The following is a 12,218-nucleotide window of genomic DNA, read 5'->3' on the forward strand; positions in this document are numbered from 1 at the left end:
TCTCCTGGCTCTGCTCTGCTCACTGAGCATTATGTCTGGTAGGTTTTTCCAGGTTGTTATGAAGTCCGTATCATCCCCATTTCTTATGGCACAATAGTATTCCATTACCTTCATATACCACAGCTTGTTAAGGCATTCCCCAATTAATGGGCATCCCTTTGATTTTCAATTCTTGGCTACCACAAAAAGAGCCGCTATAACTATTTTTGTACATATGGGTCCTTTTCCTGCTTGTGTGATTTCTTTGGGATACAACCCTAGAAGTGGTATTGATGGGTATGAACATTCCTGTGGCCCTTTGGGCATAGTTCCAAATTACTCTCCAAAATGGCTGGATCATCTCACAACTCCACCAGCAATGTAACAATGTTTCAATTTTCCCACATCCTCTCCAGCATTTATTATTTCCCTGTTTTGTTATTTTAGCCAATCTGACAGGAGAGATGTGGTATCTAAGAGTTGTTTAGATTTGCATTTCTCTAATCAGTAGTGATTTAGAGCACTTTTTCATATGCCTATAGATAGCTTTAATTTCTTCCTCTGAAAACTGCCTGTTCATATCCTTTGACCATTTCTCAATTGGGGAATGGCTTGTATTCCTATATATTTGGCTCATTTCCCTGTATATTTTAGAAATGAGGCCTTTATCAGAGATACTAGTTGTAAAGATTTTCTCCCAATTTTCTGCTTCCCTCCTAAATTTTGTTGCATTGGCTTTTTTTGTACAAAACATTTCAATTTAACATAATCAAAATTATCTACAATGTGATTGCTGTTCTCTTCCAAATTGGTATTTTGATCCTGCCTGTCTCCATAAAAAGAATCTTTTGTCCTTGGATTTTTTGTGTTCTTCTTCATGTTTGTTGGTTTGCCTTTTCCTGGCTTTACAACAAATATCTACCTTTGGGGCTCAGGGCTCTCTCTCCCAGCTTTCTTATTCTGGGGATTGTGAGCCTAGAATTATAGCTTTCAGTTTCCTGATGTGTGGGGGAGGGGTCTGGCTCCCTGACGTCTCACTCCCTTTGGGTGCTCTCCAGCACTGTTGCTCTTCAGCAATGGTCTCAGCTGTTTGTTTTTTGAGCTGATGTCTGGCACTTCCCCTGTGGGAGCAAGATTACATCTGGACTCCTGGTGTTGACCCCTGCTGACTCTGCCCCTCTAGGAATTATGAACTTCTACTATTTGACCACTGAAGCCCCACTTCTTTCTCCTCTGTTCCAGCGTTCTTTTTTTTTTTCCCCGAGGAATTCTCTGGGTGAGGGGGGGAGGGATTAGAGCCGTTTACCTGGCCATTATGTCTCCCAGAAGTTCTAGAACCCGCGTTTCATTTCTTTGGGCTGCAGGCCTCAGGAGTTGGTGTTTCCCAGCTGGTGGCATTGCGCTGCCTCTCATCACTTCCACAGACTGCTGTCCTGTGTTGGGAGGCCTGGGGATCTCCACTGGTTTCAGGTGCCCAGCTTTCTCCCAGCCTGTCTCCCATGTGGATTTCCCGGCAGGCCGCTTCTGCTTTGGTCTGTGGCAGCTCCGCACGCTGAGCACTCTCCAAGCCTACAGATTCGTGCCTTCGACCTTTCAGACTCTCCTGGCTTAGAAATTTGCCCCACTCAGACTGCTCGCAGTTTCTAACTCTCTCAAATCTGCTGAAATTCACTTTTTTGTAGAAATCTGACAGACCTTGTGAGAGAGTTCCTGTGAGATTAAGATGCTGTTTTCATGTGGCCATCTTGGCTCTGCCCCCTCCAGCTCATTTTAAAGATTAAAAAAAAAACTAGGGTAAACAGGGTTAAGTTACTTATGCAAGTTTACATAGTTAATAAGTGTTTGAGGCCAAATTTGAATTCATGTCTTCCTGATTCCAGGCCTGGGACTCTATCCATTGTGCCACCTAGCTAGTTCCTCCTCCCCCTTTGGGGTGGTAGCTCCAGTTGACAGGAAGCTTTTCATTACATTGAGATTCTCTGGTATAACAAGTTCCTAATCCTTCTTCCATGTGAAAGTTCTTTAAATATTTGGAGATGGCCATCATATCTGCTTTTCATTCATTGTCATTCTTTCTTTCACATGTAGAATTTTTATAATCATCTCTTTTCAGTATTTCCTGGACTTCACTGAGGTGGGTCTGTATTTCCTGGAGCCTAAATTCTGTTAATGACAGATTGGAATATCTGGATGATCTCAGCATATATAGAGAATCTCATTTCCTTTCCTATTTTTATAGAACCTCCTTGATGACAGTGGTAAATTTAGCATGCTCATAGCTCTAGGTTTTGTGCCTCATTTTATACTGGTAATTACAGAAGTATTTAAACCATCTATTTGTTAGCATCTATTAACTATATGAGCTTAATGTTTACATGGAAGTTACTTTGTTGAAAATGAACATTCAAGGCCATGTTTTGCTCTATGTGTCATGCAGTTTAGAGTCTTTTTTTAACAATCAATAAACAACACACATCCTATTCTCAAATACTCAAATTGTTCCATGATTTCATGTACGCACAAGTTGCCTCCATTAAAACAGATTACAATCCTTCTATGTGGCTGTCTGTTTTACCTAATCCTGGTCCACATGTTCTCTGAAATTTACCACTAAGGGTCTAACCAAGGTAGTGGTGATCTCCCTTACTTTCTCCTTATATTGTGCAGTGTGCCAGTGGAATTTTATACCTGCCCACTGGTCATTCCTCATCATTTTATCCTCCCATTATGCATTTCATCAATGACATCACTTACTCCTATTCTTGAAATTCCTAATTTGGTTATATATTGAAAGCAATTCAAATCTCCATTGCCCAATATCTAATACTCATTTCTATTTTTTAAAATTTTATTAAATTTATTTGTTTTCAGTTTTCAACATTCACTTTCACAGTATTTGGAATTCCAAATTTTCTCCCCACTTTTCCCCTTCCTCCCACTCCAGGACAGCACCCATTCTCATTACACCTTCCCCCAATTTGCCCTCCCTTCTATCATCCCCCCCTTCTTTTATCCCCTTGCCTTCTATTTTCCTGTAGGGCAAGATAGATTTCTATATCTCATTGTCTATATATCTTATTTCCCAATTGCATGTAAAAACAACTTTGAATATTCATTTTTAAAGCTTTGAGTTCCACATTCTCTCACTTCCTTCCTCCCCACCCACCCTTATTGAGAAGGTGAGCAATTCGATATAGGTTATACATGTGTAGTTGGGCAAAACACTTCCATAACAGTCATGTTGTGAAAGACTAACTATATTTTCCTCTATCCTGTCCTGCCCTCCATTCATCCTATTCTCTCCTTTGACCTGTATCTCCACAAAAGTGTTTGCTTCTGATTAACCCTTATCCCAACTACCTTCTTTTCTATTATCTCTCTTACCCCTTCCCCACTGCTTTCCTGTAAGGTAAGATAGATTTCCATACCCAATTGAGTGTATATATTATTCCCTCCTTAAGCCAAATCTGATGAGAGTGAGGCTCACTTATTCCTTCTCACCTTTCCCCTCTTCCCCTCCATTGTAAAAGCTCTCTCTTGTCTCTTTTATGTGAGATGATTTACTACATTCTGCTTCTCCCTTTCTCTTTCTCCCAATATATTTCTCTCAACACTAAATTTTATTTTTAGATACCATCCCTTCATATTCATCTCACCCTGTGCCCTTTGTCTATATCTATCTATCTATCTATCTATCTATCTATCTATCTATCTATCTATCTATCTATCCATCCATCTGACTGTATGTATGTATCTATCTGACTGTATGTATGTATGTATGTATCTATCTATCTATCTCTCTATCTACCTATCTATCTATCTATCTTCCCTCCAACTACCCTAATACCCAAAACTCTCATGAGTTATAAATATCAACTTTCCATGTAGGAATGTAAATAGTTCAAATTAAATAAGTCCATTATGGTTTCTCTTTCATGTTTACCTTTTCAAGCTTCTCTTGATTCTTGCATTTGAAAGTCAAATTTTCTATTCATCTCTGGGCTTTTCAACAAGAGTGCTTGGAAGTCTTCTACTTCATTGCATATCCATTTTTTTTCACCTGAAGTATTATACTCAGTTTTGGTGGGTAGGTGATTCTTGGGTTTAATCCTAGCTCCTTTGAGAGAGGATTCCAAGCCCTCTGATGCCTTAGTGTAGAAGCTGCTAAATCTTATGTCATCCTGATTGTGTTTCCACAGTACTTGAATTGTTTATTTCTGCCTGCTTGCAGTATTTTCTCCTTGACCTGGGAACTCTGATATTTGGCTAATATATTCCCAGGAGTTTTCCTATTGGGATCACTTTCAGGAGGTGATTTGTGGATTTTTTTCCATTTCTATTTTCCCCTCTGGTTCTAGAATATCAGGGCAGTTTTCTTCGATGATGTTTTTTTTTGCTTTTTGGCAGGGCAATTTGGGTTAAGTGACTTGCCCAAGGTCACACAGCTAGTACATGTGTCAAGTGTCTGAGGCCGGATTTGAACTCAGGTCCTCCTGACTCCAGGGCCGGTGCTCTACTCACTGCGCCAGCTAGCTGCCCCTCGATGATTTCTTAAACGATGATATCTAAACTCTTTTTTTGATCATGGCTTTCAGATAGTCCAATAATTTTTAAATTATCTCTCCTGGATCTATTTCCCAAGTCAGTTCTTTTCCCAATGAGATATTTCACATTATCTTCTACTTTTTCATTATTTTGGTTTTGTTTTATAATTTATTGATTTATTTTAAAGTCATTATCTTCCATTTGCTCCATTCAAATTTTTAAAGAATTGTTTTCCTTAGTGAGCTTTTGGCCCTCCTTTTCCTATTGGCCAATTGTGCTTTTTAAGGCATTCTTCTTCTATTGGCTTTTTGGACCTCTTTTCCTGTTGGGATTAGTCTATTTTTAAAGGTGTTATTTTCTTCAGCATATTTTGGGTCTCCTTTAGCAAGCAGTTGAATCATTTTCCATGATTTTCTTGCTTCACTGTCATTTCTCTTCCCAATTTTTTCTCTACTTCTCTTACTTGCTTTTCCAAATCCTTTTTGAGCTCTTCCATGGCCTGAGACCAATTCATATTTTTTCTTGGAGGCTTTAGATGAAGGAGCTTTGACTTTGTTGTCTTCTTCTGGTTGTATGTTTTGATCTTCCTTGTCATCAAGGACATAAGTAAATACCTTTTCACCAAGGAAGTAAGCTTCTATAGATTTCCCACACCCCATTTGCTCATTTTCCCAGCCAATTACTTAACCTTTGAGCTCTTTGTTAAATGAAGGGTGTATTGCCCCAAGTTTTAGGGGTTTTGTGCAGCTATTTTTTGTAGATATTTCTAGGGACCTGTAAATTTTCAGTTCTTCCAAAGTGGTATGATCAAATCATAGGTGTTTACTCCTCTTTTGGCCTGTGCTCTGGTCTGTGAGCCACAACAAGCACTGTTTTCTGCCTTGGAACTGTGAGGAGGATTCCCTTTTTACTGCTACCACAAGCTTTGACATGCCAGCACCCTTCCTCACCCCAGCACCACCACCCAGGACTGTGACCCAGATCAGCTGCTCAATTCCCCCAGCATCTGTAAGCCAAGAGCCCCAAAAGCAGCTGTAGCTGAGGCAGTGGTTTCTGCTGCCCTGGGGCTAGACCACATTCCTTTCTCACCCAGGTGAGAGACATTTCCCACTGACCTTCAAAGCTGTCTTTGGCATTTGTGGTTTGAGAAGTCAGGAAACCACCATAGCTCCCAGTGAATCAGTCCACTAAGGCTTGCTCCAGCAATGTCTCTTCCTGGTGGATCCCACACTGGACAGCACTCTGCTCCCAGCCCAGTGTGATAGACCCTTCCTGTCTACCTTCCAGATTGTCTTGGTCCAGAAATTTGCTTCAGTATGTCATTTTGTAGTTACTGCTGCTCTAGAATTTGTTTCGAGTCATTTTACAAGTATTTTGGGGGGTTTGGGAAAGAGCTCAAGCAGGTCATTGCTTCTACTCCACCATCTTAGTTCCGCCTTCATTTGGGGTTTTCTTGACAAAGATAGTGAAATGGTTTGACATTTCCATGTCCAGCTCATTTTACAGATGAAAAACATATTTATTGGTAAATATATGATGTGACTTGCCCAAAGTCACACTGCTAGAAAATGTCTGAGGCCAAATTTGAACTCAGGGAAATGACTCTTCAGATTCTAAGAGCAGTTTTCTATTCATTCCCCACCTAGCTGCCCCAGTAGGCCTGATTATCCTCTCCTTATTCATCTCTGGGTCCAACTCATTGTCCATCTGTTCATTTTATCTTATAAAAGAGATTTTACAAAGCTTGAACATTCCAGGGTTTGATGAAAACAATACAACATCATCTGCAAAATGCAGCATTTGAGGTACCTCAATATTTGCAGAAAACCCTCTTCAGTTTGAATTCTGTGTTGTGTCTCCATCACAGAGATAAATACTTTGGCCCTGATTATATATATATATACATATATATACATATATATATAATGTATATATTATATATAATATATATCAGATATATAATATATCTGATGTATATGATAAGAGAGAAATTGAATAATATTTTTGTTATGTATGTCTTTCAAGAAATCTTGGATGATTTAAATTCATGAATGGGAAATACCTTGATGGAAAATAAAATTTGAGGTGGTGTTTTACACAATGGGCTCTAATACATATCTTTTTGGTCAATTTTGAAGAGGTAAAGAAATGTTCTATTTTTAATATTACATTTGAAAGCTTGTTTATATACTTAATATACCTATTGAAGAGGTCCTTAATTCATGAATGGATCCCTCACATATAGATTTGAGTTGGCTCAGAGAACAGGCATACAGATTAGTACTTGATGTTTTCTTGGTCACCTTGTTTTTGGAATTTATAAAATGTGAGAATTTTTCTCATGTCTTTGGCATTTTATTCTCTCTCATATATTTTATAAGAAATGCCTCAAGGCTTTCATACCTAAGCCTCCTGTAGTGTGGATATCTATCTATCTATCTATCTATCTATCTATCTATCTATCTATCTACCTACCTATCCTTGTTTCTGTCCCTCTAGCTATACTTCATCTTTTCCTATGTTATTTTTTTCTCTTCAGTGTCATTTCTACCTCCTGTATGTACCCACTTGGGACAGTGATGTTAAGGTCCAAATATGATGATTCCACTTAGCACAGTTCTTGGCACATTGTAGATATTTAATAAATGTTTAATGACTGACTTTCATTTGTTGTACTCCTTCCCTTTTCATGCTTAAATAACCTTGGACAATTTTTGCTTTTTTAAATTGCTTGTTGAGTATTTTTTAATTATTTTGCTCTCTATTGTTTTTTCTCAGCTTTGTGAGACTGCTCATACTCATCCATCACCATTTTTTGTAAGTTTTTACAATGAGTTTATATTACAAACTGGTATTGCCTTTGGATACTTTCTCTTTCTGTTTGCTAAGTCAATGTTTGCTGACTAAGGTGCTTCCAGGCCTCTTTTGGTCTTCTTGCTGTGGCAATTAATTTATAGCAGTTAAACTTCTATACAAAATTGTTGTAATCTATGTTTGTGTCATTTATGATGTGCACTTCCCATTTCTAATTACTTCTTTGTATCTTTCAGGATTAAGTTGTGTAAGTTATGAGACATATATATATATTTTTTTTCCTGGCCATGACCTTGACAAGTTGATGGCAGGTCAATTTGCATACATTTGATTCAAGGATTGCTCTCACCTCGAAAACAAGTTCATTCATATGCGTAAAAATGGTATCCACTTCTTTTTTTTTACAATGCTACTTGGTGGCCCTCCCACCCAATTCAGTACCTACCAATTCTTTTATCAAAGAAAGTGGTCATTATAAAAGGCTGTGAATATTTTGCACAATCGATAAGTTTCTCTCATTCCTTTTTCCTGAACCCTACTTTACCACATATTTATTTTTAACTTTAACTTTTTACCTCCTCTACCAAATCTTACATTGCCTTATCATGGCATGGAGGTGATGGTGATGTCTTGAAGGCTGTCATTCGAGCATAAGCTCTGTTGGATGCTGCCTTGCTGAAGAAGCTTTGAGTATATGTCTGAGACCAGAATGAGTCAAGTTTCTAAAAACCAGACTAGCCAGTCTTATTAAAGTTTATTTCAAATGAGAAATATGGGAGGACTTGTAGGAAAGTAAGTGGATTAATTCATTTTAGGTGAAGCTACGAACTGGCCTAGTAATTCTGGAAAGTAATATGAAAATATACCCCAAAATTATAAACAGGGGTTATACAGTGACCCAGTGATACTGCTATGAGTCCAACTTATTAAAGAGATAAAGAAAAAGAACTTATGCTTATGTACAGAAATATTTGCAGCAATACTTTTTGTGAGTACTCATCAATTGGGGAATCACTGAACAAATTATGGTATATTATGCCAACAGATTAGTATTGTTCTGTAAAACAACAATGAAGGAAAGAACTGTAGAGAAATTTAGAAAGACTTACATAATCTCATGTATAGTGAAGTGACCATTATGGAGAACAGTATAGGAAAACAATTTATACAATAACAACAATATTATAAAAACAAACAACTTTGAAAGATGTAAAATTATGATCCATGCAATGACCAACCATAATAGAGGACATTTGATCAATAGTACTACCTACCTACTGACAGAGAGGTGTTACTAAATGATATTTTTTGGACATGGTCAATGCAGGGATTTGTTTTGCTTGTTTATGAATATTTGTTACAAGGGTTTTTTGTCAATAAAGGTGTGAGCTAGGAAGGCGAGAAAATCGACTGTTAATTGAGAAAAATTAAAATATTCTTTTTAAAAGAAAAGTCCATCATTGGCATACTGACCACTGGGTTGATACAATTTTTGGCCAGGGCAACCCATGGAAAAAACTACAAAATGGATTTCAACCATGAGTGGCTGGCCTCCTTCTGTATCTTTAACAATGGTGTTGAAGATGTAGGAAAAATAACAGAGAGGACTAAGAATCACATAATTTTTAGCCTGTATGTAAAATTTTTATTTGCCTTTTGGAATTCTAAATGTGAGAACTTTTTCCAATGACCAATAAGTGCATATGCTTTTTGGTGAAGCTTTGTCTTATTAGTTTCAACTTTCTATAAGTAAAATCAGAAGAAAAATCGGAGTTACAACTAAATGGGCAGATCACTCACCAGTACCCAACTACAGAGAAAAGGAAAGGAATTTGTAGAGTTAGATTCATTGTACACTCAAAGATACCAAAAAACACCACTTGATGGCATATCTCTTGGTGCAATATTAATGTTAATTATTCAGAAAAACACCACCATGAAAAACTACAACTTATTCACCAAAATTAGCTGCTAATAACTAAGGTAGAAAAATCATGCAAATAAAAACCCACTTGTTAAGGCTACGGAAAATAAATTCATCTATATTTCTATCTGTCTATCTATCTATCTATCTATCTATCTATCTATCTATCTATCTATCTATCATCTATCTACATATATATTCTGATAGTCGGTGACTTCATCTATATAAGTACATTTTAATTGGGTGAGTTTTCAATGGAGACCCTTCTACAATCTTAATTATTTTTTTATGTTGGAAGATGATTTTAGGGGGAAAGGAAAACTAACATTTCAATCAATAATTAATTCTTTAGCCATATGGGCAAATCTAAAAAAAAAAAAGAAATAAAATTTCAGGTACACTGCTGCACAATTCTCATAATATAATAAATTAAAGTGCATTTGTAAGGGTGATCTGTTCTTTCCATCTCAGTTTCAGCGTAGTGCATTATAGCCTGAAATAGAATGATGGGAAATACAGACTACACAAAAAAAACACAAAAAAAATACTGTTATAATGTACTGTGATCCATGCCAAAAAGCCTAGCAGAGCAATTAGAAGGCCCACGCAGATTTTCTAATGAAGCCACAAAGGCCAGCCAAGCTTTTATTTCAACAAATAATGTTTTACATTTCAAAATACCTTGCAGCAAGGATTCAGTCTTCTATTACTAGAAACACCAATCAGATATTTCAACGTTCAGCAATAAATCCTAGCAAGCCACTCTTACTTAGGCTTTCAGGAAGCATATAAACACATTAGATCTATAGACTTACACTAAGCCACACATCAGCTCAAACTGCAAATTACTATAACCCCAAGTGTACCATTCAAAACGGCAGATTTCAAGATCTCGTTCTTGAAAAGCCTGCATGGCCATGGTTTAACAGATTAGGGGACTAGCATGAAAAGCCCTCAGCTCTCAAACTCAAGAGCAGCAGTCAAGTCTCATCAATGCTTTTCAGAAGTGAGATTACAAGCCAGAGAACAACTTCATTGTTGATATTGAATGTACCACACAAAAATTATGGGTTGTTGGACACTGTGAAAGAAAGAAAGAAAAGAAGCCTACAGAGAAATGGAAGGATATTTGTTGGCCCAGGAAAGGTATTTATTAGTAAGACTTATAACAAAGTGAAGAGAAGTGAAAGCTGTTTCCCTCCCAAGTTATTAGCCTGATATATCAGATGAGCCAAGGAATTGTAGCAGATGCTGTCAGAGGCAGTGGAGCAAAGCTCTTCTGAATATATTGCTGTTTCAACAATCCGGCTAGCAGCTTCTATGGGGGTGTAAGATCCACCCACAGTCAGCACCCAGAAAGCTGCCAACAGCACAGGTTCTTTTGATCTGCTTAACTAAGGAAAGCTATGTGAAGGGGTTGACAAGTTTACTTTAATTCAGCATAAAAATATCTTTCACTTAGTTCAGGGGAAGAGACCAACACACTGAACTTCAGAACAAAATACAAACAAAGTGCAAACATCAACAGACAGACCCAATACAATTCATAGTTACCAACATCTAGGTTCAGCCCGGTAACTCAGAACAAGGGCTGGCCCAGAGTCATATGCGCCACCACTGCTGTGGCAAAGAGCTCCAAAGAAGAAAAGGCCAACCCCTGGTTTTATATTTTTTTCAGCACCAGGGGTGAGTCACACATGCGACTCACCCACGTGACCTAAAATTGTCACAAAGAGGTGACTTAAACCCACGTGGTCTAAGAGCCTCTGATGTCCCAAACCTATCACTCAAACTCATTTGTAAACTAGGGCCTCCCCTGAGTTAGCCCCACCTTGGGCCCCACCTTAGTTACCAATCCACACCCACATAGGTTTTACACCTAATAGGGGTTTGGGCCTGGGGCTTAGTGCCTAGCGAGGCTCAATGAAATACACTGAATTACTCAAAGCAAACAAAAGCCAAACTCTTCAAGGGCACTTGTTGAACTAAGTGCTAAGGAGCCTATTTTGCTTACCAACACAATTGCTTCCACATAATCAATTTCCAAGCCTTTGGAAATTCTTTTTCCTATTATTCTTCTCCAGAAGTGGTACTTTTCTCATGAATATGCTTCTTTTCATTTTAAGGTCATGAACATTGGATGTTTTGCACACAGATTAGGCCTGACTGCCACTTGGAATTTCAAAATGATGATCAAAGAATGAACAGCACTTCAAAAAGTAAAGGGTTCCATAAATTGTCTATGCATACATGAAAATGGTGGTAAGAGTTAGTTGTTCTTTATTAGCTAGCAAAAGTACCCAGTGTTTTCTTGGAGAGACATTTTAAAAATCTACAAAATTCTTGTCTGCAAGATTCACAACTACATACATCTATAGATAACTATGTAAAACTAGGATGGGGTAACCAAGACACTAAAATTTAGAAGACACAGAAATTTAACACATGTACTTCTTCAGCCAAGGCAATGAATAGAGTACCAGGCTTGGAATCAGGAAGACTTCTCTTCCTGAGTTCAAATCTGACTTTGGACACTTATGAGCTATGTGATCCTGGACAAATCACTTAACCCTGTTTGCCTCAGTTTCCTCATCAGAAAAAATAAGCTACAGAAGAAAAAGGCAAACCACCCCAGTATCCTTGCAAAGAAAACCCTAAATGGGGTCAAAAGGAGTCAGATATGACTGAAAACAATTCAATAGCAATTACTCCTTCAGCCAGAGAAACAACTGAGGTAAGCACTTGGTTAATAAAAATGATTCTTTAAAGTGGGATCCTTCCAGATAATGAGGACACTCATCTGTGATCTGCTAAATTAACTGATTTCCTTTTTTGCTCAAGTATTATTTTAATATCAGTACAGCACAGGGGATAGAATTGCCTTAGAGTAAGCCTCTGATACCTACTGACTTTTTGACTTGGGTGGTCGCAATCTGTCTCTATGCCACTGTCTAAT

The 12,218-nt window shown here is 37.8% G+C and overlaps 1 pseudogene; it reads right to left on the bottom strand.

Moving 5' to 3' along the window:
• LOC118832059 overlaps nt 1-10,181 on the bottom strand; it is a 112,289-nt pseudogene extending 102,108 nt beyond the window's left edge.
• Between the last annotated feature and the right edge of the window lie 2,037 nt (nt 10,182-12,218).

This window comes from Trichosurus vulpecula, chromosome 9 (assembly GCF_011100635.1).
Source record: "Trichosurus vulpecula isolate mTriVul1 chromosome 9, mTriVul1.pri, whole genome shotgun sequence".
Taxonomy (NCBI): domain Eukaryota; kingdom Metazoa; phylum Chordata; class Mammalia; order Diprotodontia; family Phalangeridae; genus Trichosurus; species Trichosurus vulpecula.